Consider the following 9240-nt stretch of genomic DNA (forward strand, 5'->3'; position numbering starts at 1 on the left):
GGTTATTTCTTTTCCTTTACCTCCCTGTTTCTTTTCCATTATCCTGGTTCCTGTAGTTATATCTGGTTGCATACTTATTTATCACAGTCTGATTCTAGGATCCACATATGAGGGAGAACATATGTTGATTTTTTTTTCTGACACTGTGTTATTTCACTTAGTATAACAGATTCTAGTTCCGTCCATTTACCTGCAAATTTCATGATTTCATCTTTCTTGATTGCTGAGTAAAACCCCATTGTGTAAATGAACCACATTGTCATTACCCACTCATCAACTGAGGGATACTTAGGTTGCTTCCATCTCTTAGCTATTGTGAAATGAGCAGCAACTAATATGGATATACAAGTGTCTCTACAATAAGATTATTTCTTTGGGTGTATGCCAAGGAGTGGTATAACTGGGTCAAATGGTAGGTTCATTTGTAGTTTGTAAAGAGTTCTCCACACTGCTTACCATAGGGGTTGAACAAGTTTGCAGCCTCATCAGCAGTGGATGAGTGTTCCCCTTTCCCCACATCCTCTCCAACATTTGGTATCATTTGTTCTCTTGTTCTTAGCCAGTCTGAATGGGGTAAGATGAAATCTTAAAATGGTTTTAATTTGCATTTCCCTAATTTTTAGTGATGTTGAACATTTTTTAAGATGTTTCATAGCCACCTTTACTTCTTATTTTAAGAACATTCTGTTGAACTCCTTAGGCCATCTTTTAATTGGGTTGCTTCTTGTCTTGATTCTCTCTTTTTTGACTTTGTTATATATCCTGGATAATAAACCTCTCTCTGATGTGTTGCTCATAAGATTTTCTCTCATTCTGTGTGCTTTCTGATCACTTCCCTGGTTGCCTCCCTTGATGTACACAAGCTTTTTAGTTTAATGAGGTCCCATTTGTTAATTCTTGCCCTTGTTTCCTGAGCAACTGATGTCCAGTTTAGAAAATCCTTCCATACACCTATATCTTGTAGGTTCTTCCCAATGTTTTCTTCTAATGGTTTCAGAGTTTCAGGATTTACATTGAAGTCTTTGAGCCATTTGGAATTGACTTTTGTACAGGGTTAAAGATAGGGGTTTAGTTTCATTCTTCTACAGGTTGAGATCCAGTTTTGCCAGAACCATTTGCTGAACACGGTGTCTTTCCTCCAGTGCATATTCTTGGCCCCTTTGTCAAATATCAGGTGGCTGAAATTGCATTTTCTCATGTTTGGGCTTTCAATTTTGTTCCATTGATCCATGTGTCTATTTTTGTGCCAGTGTCATGCAGTTTTTATGAATATAGCTCTGTAATATAATCTAAGATCTGGTATGGTCATCCCCTTAGCATTGTTCTTTTTTGCCCAAGATTGCTTTGGCTATCCTGGTTCTTTTGTGATTCCATATAAATTTTTGGATGAAAATTTCAAACTCTGTGAAGAATGTTGTGGATATTGTGATTGGATTACATTGGATCTATAGATTGTTTTGGTTAAGATGGTCATTTCCACAATATTGATTCTATCAATCCATGAGCATAGTAAGTCTTTCCATCTCCTGGTGTCTTCCTCTATCTCTTTAATGATTTGAAATTTTCACTGAAGGGATCTTTAATGTCTTTGGTTAGGTTTATTCCTAAATATTTTAATTTTTTTTGAGGCTACTATGAATGGGAGTGTTTCTTAAATGCTTTTTCTGATTGCTTGCTATTGGTATAAAAAAGGCTATTGATTTTTGTATGTTAATTTTTAACCTGCCACTTTACTGAAAGTATTGATCATTTCTAATAGCTTTCTAGTTGAATTTTTGGGATCTTTTATGTATAATATCATATAGTCTGCAAATAGAGATAATTTTACCTCTTCCAATTTGTACTCCTTTAATTTCTTTCTCTTATTGCTCCAGTAAGAGTTTCAAGCATTATGTTGAAAAGGAGTGGAAATAATGGACATCCCCGTCTGGTCCCTGATTTTAATGGGAATGCTTCCAAGCTTTTTCCATTTAGAATGATGTTGGCTATGGGTTTTTTGTGTAAAGATTTAATTATTTTGAGGTATATTCTTTCCAGAGAAATTCCTTCTAGGACTTTTAACATGAATACATGTTGGATATTGTCAAAGACCTTTTCTTCATATGTTGAGATGACCATGTGATTTTTGTCTTCAAGTCCATTTATATGTTGTACTACATTTATTGACTTATGTATATTGAATAATCCCTGTATCTCTGGAATAAAGCCAACTTGATCATGGTGGATGATCTTTTTGATGTGTGTCTGTATGCAGTTTGTGAGTGTTTTATTGAGTATCTTTGCATCTATGTTCTATGTTCATTAAGGATACGGGTCTGTAGTTTTTCTTTCTTTGATTTATCTTTACCTTTTTTTTCTATTTTTTTAGAGCATTAACTGGCTTCATAGAAGGGGTTTGGGAGTTCTCCTTCTGTTTGTATTTTTTGAATAATTTAAGGAGTATTGGTTGTAAATCTTCTTTGAATGTTTGTTGTTAATCCATCTGGGCCTGAGCATTTTTTTGGTTGGGAGGTTTTGGTTTTCTGTTACTCTTTCAATTTCCTTATTTGTTATGGATCTGTTTAGAGTGTTGATCTCTTCTTGGTCTAACTTTGTTGGTGTCCATGATTTTAGATATTCATCCATTGCTTTTAGATTTCTTAATTTAATAGAATATAGAGTTTTAAAATATTCCTTTACAATGTGCCTGTTGTGATGTATCACCTTTCAGCTCTGAATTTTTTTATTTGGATTTGCTCTTTCTTTCTTTTGATTAACTGGGGGGAGGGTCTGTTTATCTTGTTCAATCTTTGAAAGAACCAGCTCTTAGATTCACTGATTTTTTTTTTTTTGTATTTTTTTCTTTCTTTGTTTCTATTTCATTGATTTCTGCTCTGATTTTTGTTATTTTTTCTTGTCTATCAGGCTTGGGGTTGGTTTGTTCTTGCCTTTCCAGGGTCTTGAGTTATACTGTTAAGCTATTTACCTGTGCTCATTCTGATTTTTAAATGTAGACACCAAGAGCTGTAAACTTCCCTCTTAGGGCTGCTTTTAAGATGTCCCAGAGTGTGTTTTTTTTTTTTTTTTTTTTTTGTTTTTTTTTTTTTTTTTTTCCGAGAAATTTTTTTATTTCTTTCTTAATTTCGTGTGTGTGTGTGTATTGTATTCTCATTTTCATTTAATTCCAGGAATACTTTTATTTCTTAATTTAATCTTTGACCCATTCATCTTTCAGGAGTGTGTTGTTTCATCTCCATGAATTCATGTAGTTACTAGAGTTTATTTTGCTGTTGATTATAAGCTGTATTACACTATGTTTTGATGGAATGCCTGGAATAATTTCAACTTTTTTGAACTTGTTGAGGTTTGTTTTGTGTCCTATAATGTGGTCAATTTTGGAAAACTTGCATGGGCTGCTGAATAGAAAGTGTATTCTTTAGTGATTGGGTGGAATATTCGGTAAATGTGTGTTAGGTTCATTTTATGTAGAATGTCATTTAATTCATATATCTTTCTCCTTATTATTTGTCTAGTTGACCTGTCCATCGAAGACAGTTGGGTATTGAAGTCCCCTACTATTATTGAGTTCGGGTTAATCTGTGTCTTAAAGTAGTGTTTTTTTTTTTTTTTAATGAATTTTGGTGCACTAGATTTTGGTGCATATATGTTCATGATTGTCATATTTTCTTGGTTATTTTTTCCTTTGATCAGAATGAAGTGACCCTCTTCATCTCTTCTGATTAGTTTTAGCTTGAAGTCTATTTTGTCATACACTAATCTTCTTGCTCAGAACCATTTGCTTGAAATATTTTTCCATCCTTTCACCTGAAGGTAGCATCTATCCTTGAAGGTGAGATGAGTTTTTTGAAGACAACAAAAAGATGATATTTTTTCTTGATCCATTCCTCCAGCCTGTGTCTTTTGACCGGGGAGTTAAGGTCATTGATTAGTGCTATTATTGAAAAAATGTGTAATGTCATTTTAATTTCTTTGTGGTTTTGGCCCTATTTTGAGTTTCCATTATTAGGCCTTTCTTGTTTACTTTCTGTAGCCTCTTGGGTATACTCATTTCTTTATTCAGCCCTTTGTATTGCTTTAAGTAGTCTCTGTAGGGCTGGTGTGGTGGACATGAACTCTTTCAGCCTATTTGTGTTACAGAAAATTTTCCTTTCCTGTTAACTATGATAGATAGATTTGCTAGATAAAGCATCTAGGGTTGGTATACATGGTTGTTTAGAACTGGGAATACTTTGGTCCAGCATCTTCTGGCTTTCATAGCTTGTGTTGAAAGTCAGTTGTAATTCTGATGAGTTTTTCTTTATATGTAACTTATTGCTTTTCTCTCCCAGTTTTCAGTACCCTCTTTTTGTTCTGGACATTTAGCATTTTTATTATGATAAGCTGTGGGAAGTTTCTTCTCTGGTCATGTCTAATTTGTGTTCTATTTGCTTCTTGAATCTGTATAGGTATGTCTTACCCTAATTTAAGGAAGTTTTCTTCTATAATCCTGATGAAGATCTGTTCAATGCTATTGGTATGATATTCTTCTTCTTCCTGTATGCCTATAATTCATAATTTTTGTCTTTTCATGTTGTCCTACATTTCCTACATATTCCAGTCCTGTTTTTATTTTTTTATTTAAAAAATTTACATAGTCTTTGCTTAAGGAATCCAAATCTTCAACTTTATCATCCAGTCTTGATGTACTGTTTTATATTTCATTCATTCTGCTTGTGAGGCTTTCTCTTGTTATTTCCAATAGGATTATTGAATTTTTTAATCTCATGTTCATTTCTTTTTGGAGTCCATCTCTTCTGTGAATTCACTTTTCAAGTCAGGAATTGTTTTTGATATTTCATTAACCTGTATATTTGTATATTCTTGGGCTTCCATCACAAGTTTATGCCTTTCCTTTTTGAGTTCTTTGAGCTGTTTGTGTTTTCTTTAAGTTCTTTGATTATGTTTATGATTGTTGACTTAAATCTGCATCCTAAGGGTTCCTCAGGTTGGTTCTCATTGTAGTGCATTTCTCTAGGAATACTGGATTTGTCGAGGACATATTATCTTGATTTTTCATATTATTTGTGTTTTGTGGTGCCATTTGGGCATATGGATGTTCTTTGTTAGTTTTGTGTTCAATAGGAACTTCACTCTGCTTTTGTTTAAGTTCTGTTTAAATTGTTTATGTAGTTTGGATGCTTTTTGTTCAGGTATGGAAAATGTTGGTGCATGTTTCAGGTTCTCACAGGTAATAGGTCTGGGTGGGTGGTGGCACAGTCTAGTAGGTAGGCTGGTCAGGTTAGTAAGAGGGTTGCTTTATGTTAGACAGATCTGGAGCCAGTGTTAGGATCCAGTATGTTAGGATGTTTAGCCATTTTGGGTTAGGAAGCTAGTCCAAAGATCAGAGATGGGGGAATTGGAGCCTTCCTGGTTCCAAGGCTGGTAGGGGACAAGGTGGGGGTGGGCGAGAAGAATGGAATAGGGACATGATGTGCAGGATCTGAATTACCTGAGTCCTGGCTGGGCAAATCTGTTTGGCTGGTTGGGAGCCAGGAAATTTGGTGTGTTGGGGGGAACACCTGAGGAGAGATTTAACAATCTGTGCTAGGGTGTTTAGCTAGTCTGGGTTAGGAAGCTAGTCCAGAGATTGGAGGCAGAGGAATTGGAGCCTACATGGTCCAAGGCTGGCAGGGGCCAGGGTGGGAGTGGGTGAGAGGATAGGAATCTTTTTTTTTTAAATTCCAATGGATCATGATTTTATTTTCATTTGCCTCAGAATTCTGGAAATTTTAGTTCCTTGCATTCTCCCTCACAACACTGAGAAATATTCAAGGAAGAAGTCAGAATATACAAACAGAACTTATCAAAGTGAAGAAAGGAAGACTACATCCTGACCTCAGTGGTGCATGTGGCCCTGAAGATGTCTTCACTTCCAAAATTCTTTGACAAATAGCATAGTTACACATGTGAATGAAAAAGGATTAGTATATATCTCTGGTGTAGAAGCAATGACCAATCATGGTTCCAGTAAAAAGCAAAATATGAGTTGTTGTTGAACATTTGATGGATTACTTTTTATTCTTGATATTCAAAATACTTTTCTTTCAGTGACAGAAGGCTGGTGAAATAACACCATAAAGTCCTAACTGCAGAATCACTCAAACTGTCTGTCTTTGTGTGGATATTTCCATTTCTTAAAAAATTATTTTATGTGTATTGCCTGCATGTAAGTGCATCTGTGGCATGCAACGCACAGAGAGGTCAGAAGAGATTGTTGGATTTCCCTGAAACTGGAGTTACAGATGGTTGTTAGCTGCCATGTTGGTCCTCTTCAGGAACAGCCAGTGCTCTTAACTGTTGGGCCATCTCTCCAGACCCTAATTATCAGGAGGATGTATTTGTCTTTTAGTGGTTTTTCATTTTAAACCTAAGAAGAACATGGAAAAATTAGCCAACACAAAAAGAAACACAACCTTGGAAGAATAAAAATGCAAGCATTTTAGAGCTCTATAGACACTCAGGAAAAGAGATGAACCAAGTAGAATAGAGTGTTGCTAAATTCCATGCTGAAAAAAGTGAAAATTCATCATATCTACAATGACTGAATCCATAAAAGAAGGGTCTAGAAATTTTTAAAATCTGTCTGTTCTCCACCATTATTCCCCTGTACCCAGAGCAACTCCACTCTCTCCTGACTCTCTGTCCCTCTTGCGGCCTTGGATGTAGTCCTATTCCTGCTCTTCCACCTTAGATCTCTGGACCAGCTTTGTAACGCAGACTTGCCCACTGCATTCTGATCCCCTGCACCCAGACTAGCTCATTAGTTTGTTAGATCTTCCACAGGCTGTTCCTACTCCCACCTTGGCCTTGGCCTCCTAATCTACCTGGTACAGACCTGCCTCTTACCCAGGTCAGATCCCACCCACTGCACCTTGATTCCCCTGCACTCCAAGAAGCTGCAGTCTCTATCCGCATTCTGTCCCTCTTCTAGCTTTGGACCTAGGTCTGCTCATACTCTTTAGCCTGAGATCATTGGAAAAAATTCCTAACCCAAACTTGCACATTTCCTCCTGATCCCCTGTAGCCATACTAGCTGCATCATATAGGTTAGTTTGTTAGACTCTCTCTCTGCTCTGTACATTTAGTGTTTTTACTGTGATATGCCATGGGGAGTTTCTGTTCTGGTCCTGTGTAATTGGTGTTCTATGTGCTTCTTTTTATCTGTATAGGTATGTCTTTCCTTGATTTTAGTAGTATTTTTCTATAATCCTGTTGAAAATCTTGTGTATGCCTGTGCTACAAAACTTTGTTCTTTTCATGGTGTCCTATATTTCCTGTGTGTTCCATTCCTGTGTTTTAAATTTAAAAAAAAATCTTTGCTTGAGGTTTCTAGTTCTTCAACTTTGTCATCCAGTTTTGAAATTCTGTTTTCCATTTTGTTCATTCTGCTTGTGGGGCTTTCATTTCTGCTTTTATTTTGGCTTGGGTTTTCTTCAATATTTATCTTTTGTGAATTCACTTTTCAAGTCCTGAATTGCTTTTATCATTTTCATCCAGTAGCATATTTTTATTTTCTTGAGCTTCTGTCATGAACTTTTGTCTCTCCTCTTTGAGTTCTTTGAGTTGTTTGTGTGTTCTTTAAGTTCTTTGATTATGTTTATGATTATTATTTTAAATTCTGGGTCATGGGGTTCTTTGCGTTGATTCTCATTGCAGGACACTTACGTAGGACTGGTGAGTTTTTTGGGGGGGAAATATTCTCTAGGTTTTTCATATTTGTGTTTTTTCATTGTCATTGGGCATATGTCTTTTGTTGGCTGTGTGTCTGCTATGAAATTCTATTCTTCCTTTGTTTAGTTGAAGTTTGGTTTTATTTGTATTGTTTATGTAGCTTGGTTGCTTTTTGCTCAAGTATGAAAAAGTTGTTTGTGTGTGCTTCAGGTTCTTGCAGGTTAGTAGGCTGATCTGGGTAGTAGTCAGGTCTGCGGCAGGCAGATCAGGAGGCAGGCCAAGGGCAACACAGGGATGCTGACAGCCTATGGAGGTTCTAACAAATGAAGCTGGAGATTTGAGCTGGTCTTGGTGTAGGGGATCAAGATGCAGAAGGTGGTCTGGACTAAGAGATTTGAGGCAGAAATAGCAGGAGCGAGCCTAGTACCAAGGCTAGAAGAAGAACACAGTATGGGGAAAGCAGATATTCTTTAAGGGAATGAGTCTAGATAGGCTGACATCTGGGTATAAATGCTTGACCAGATATACCTTAACATATAGAATGCATCAAATCAGGTGGGCGGTTGTGGGTGTGGGAGTGGGTCTAAATTTGATTAAGATCTAGTATATGAAATGCACAAAACTCAAACAAATTTACATTAAAAATAAAAGTGAATGTCTTTCTATGTATTTATATGTATCCCTGCCTTTCTATGTATCTCTCTACCTAACTACCTAATTTCTTCTCTATCTGCCTATCTGTCATTTATCTTTCATTTTTCATCCAATGGTCTATCATATATCAAACACCAATCTTCCTATCATCCACTATCTCTCATCTGTCTATCCACATACCTATCATCTATCATCATTCAAATCTCCCTATCTATCTATCTATCTATCTATCATCTATCTATCTATCATCTATCTATATCTATCTATCTATCTATCATCTATCTATCATCTTCTACCTATCATCTATCATCTATCTATCATCTATCCATATCTTCTATCATCTATTACCTATTTTTAACCTCGTCCCTTCCTGGGAACTTACCTATCTACCATCTATCTGACTGTCATCTATCATCTATCTATCTATCTATCTATCTATCATCTATCTCTATCAATCTATCTATCTACTATCATCAAGAGCATCTACCTCTCTATCATCTTTCTATCTATCTATCATCTATCTATCATCTAATCAATGATCTTTCTAGAATATATCATTTAACTACTATCTCTCTATCGTTAATAGAGATTTATCTATCTATGTATTTTTTATGTATCTATGTATCTATCTATAAACTACCAGTCTCTCACCAATCTATCAATCATCTGTCTAGCATCTATCTACACACACACACACACACACACACACACACACACATTACAATTAACTGTACTCACGTGCAACTATAACTGGTATAATTGATATTTTACTTTAAAAATTATAACTCCTGTTACAAATTAAAGCCACTCACAGGATCTGGAGACCCTAGAGTGCATTGGTTGCCTTTTGATATCTCCAGCCTTATCTTTACTTTT

Source organism: Nannospalax galili, unplaced genomic scaffold (assembly GCF_000622305.1).
Source record: "Nannospalax galili isolate Female #2095 unplaced genomic scaffold, S.galili_v1.0 scaffold446, whole genome shotgun sequence".
Classification (NCBI taxonomy): domain Eukaryota; kingdom Metazoa; phylum Chordata; class Mammalia; order Rodentia; family Spalacidae; genus Nannospalax; species Nannospalax galili.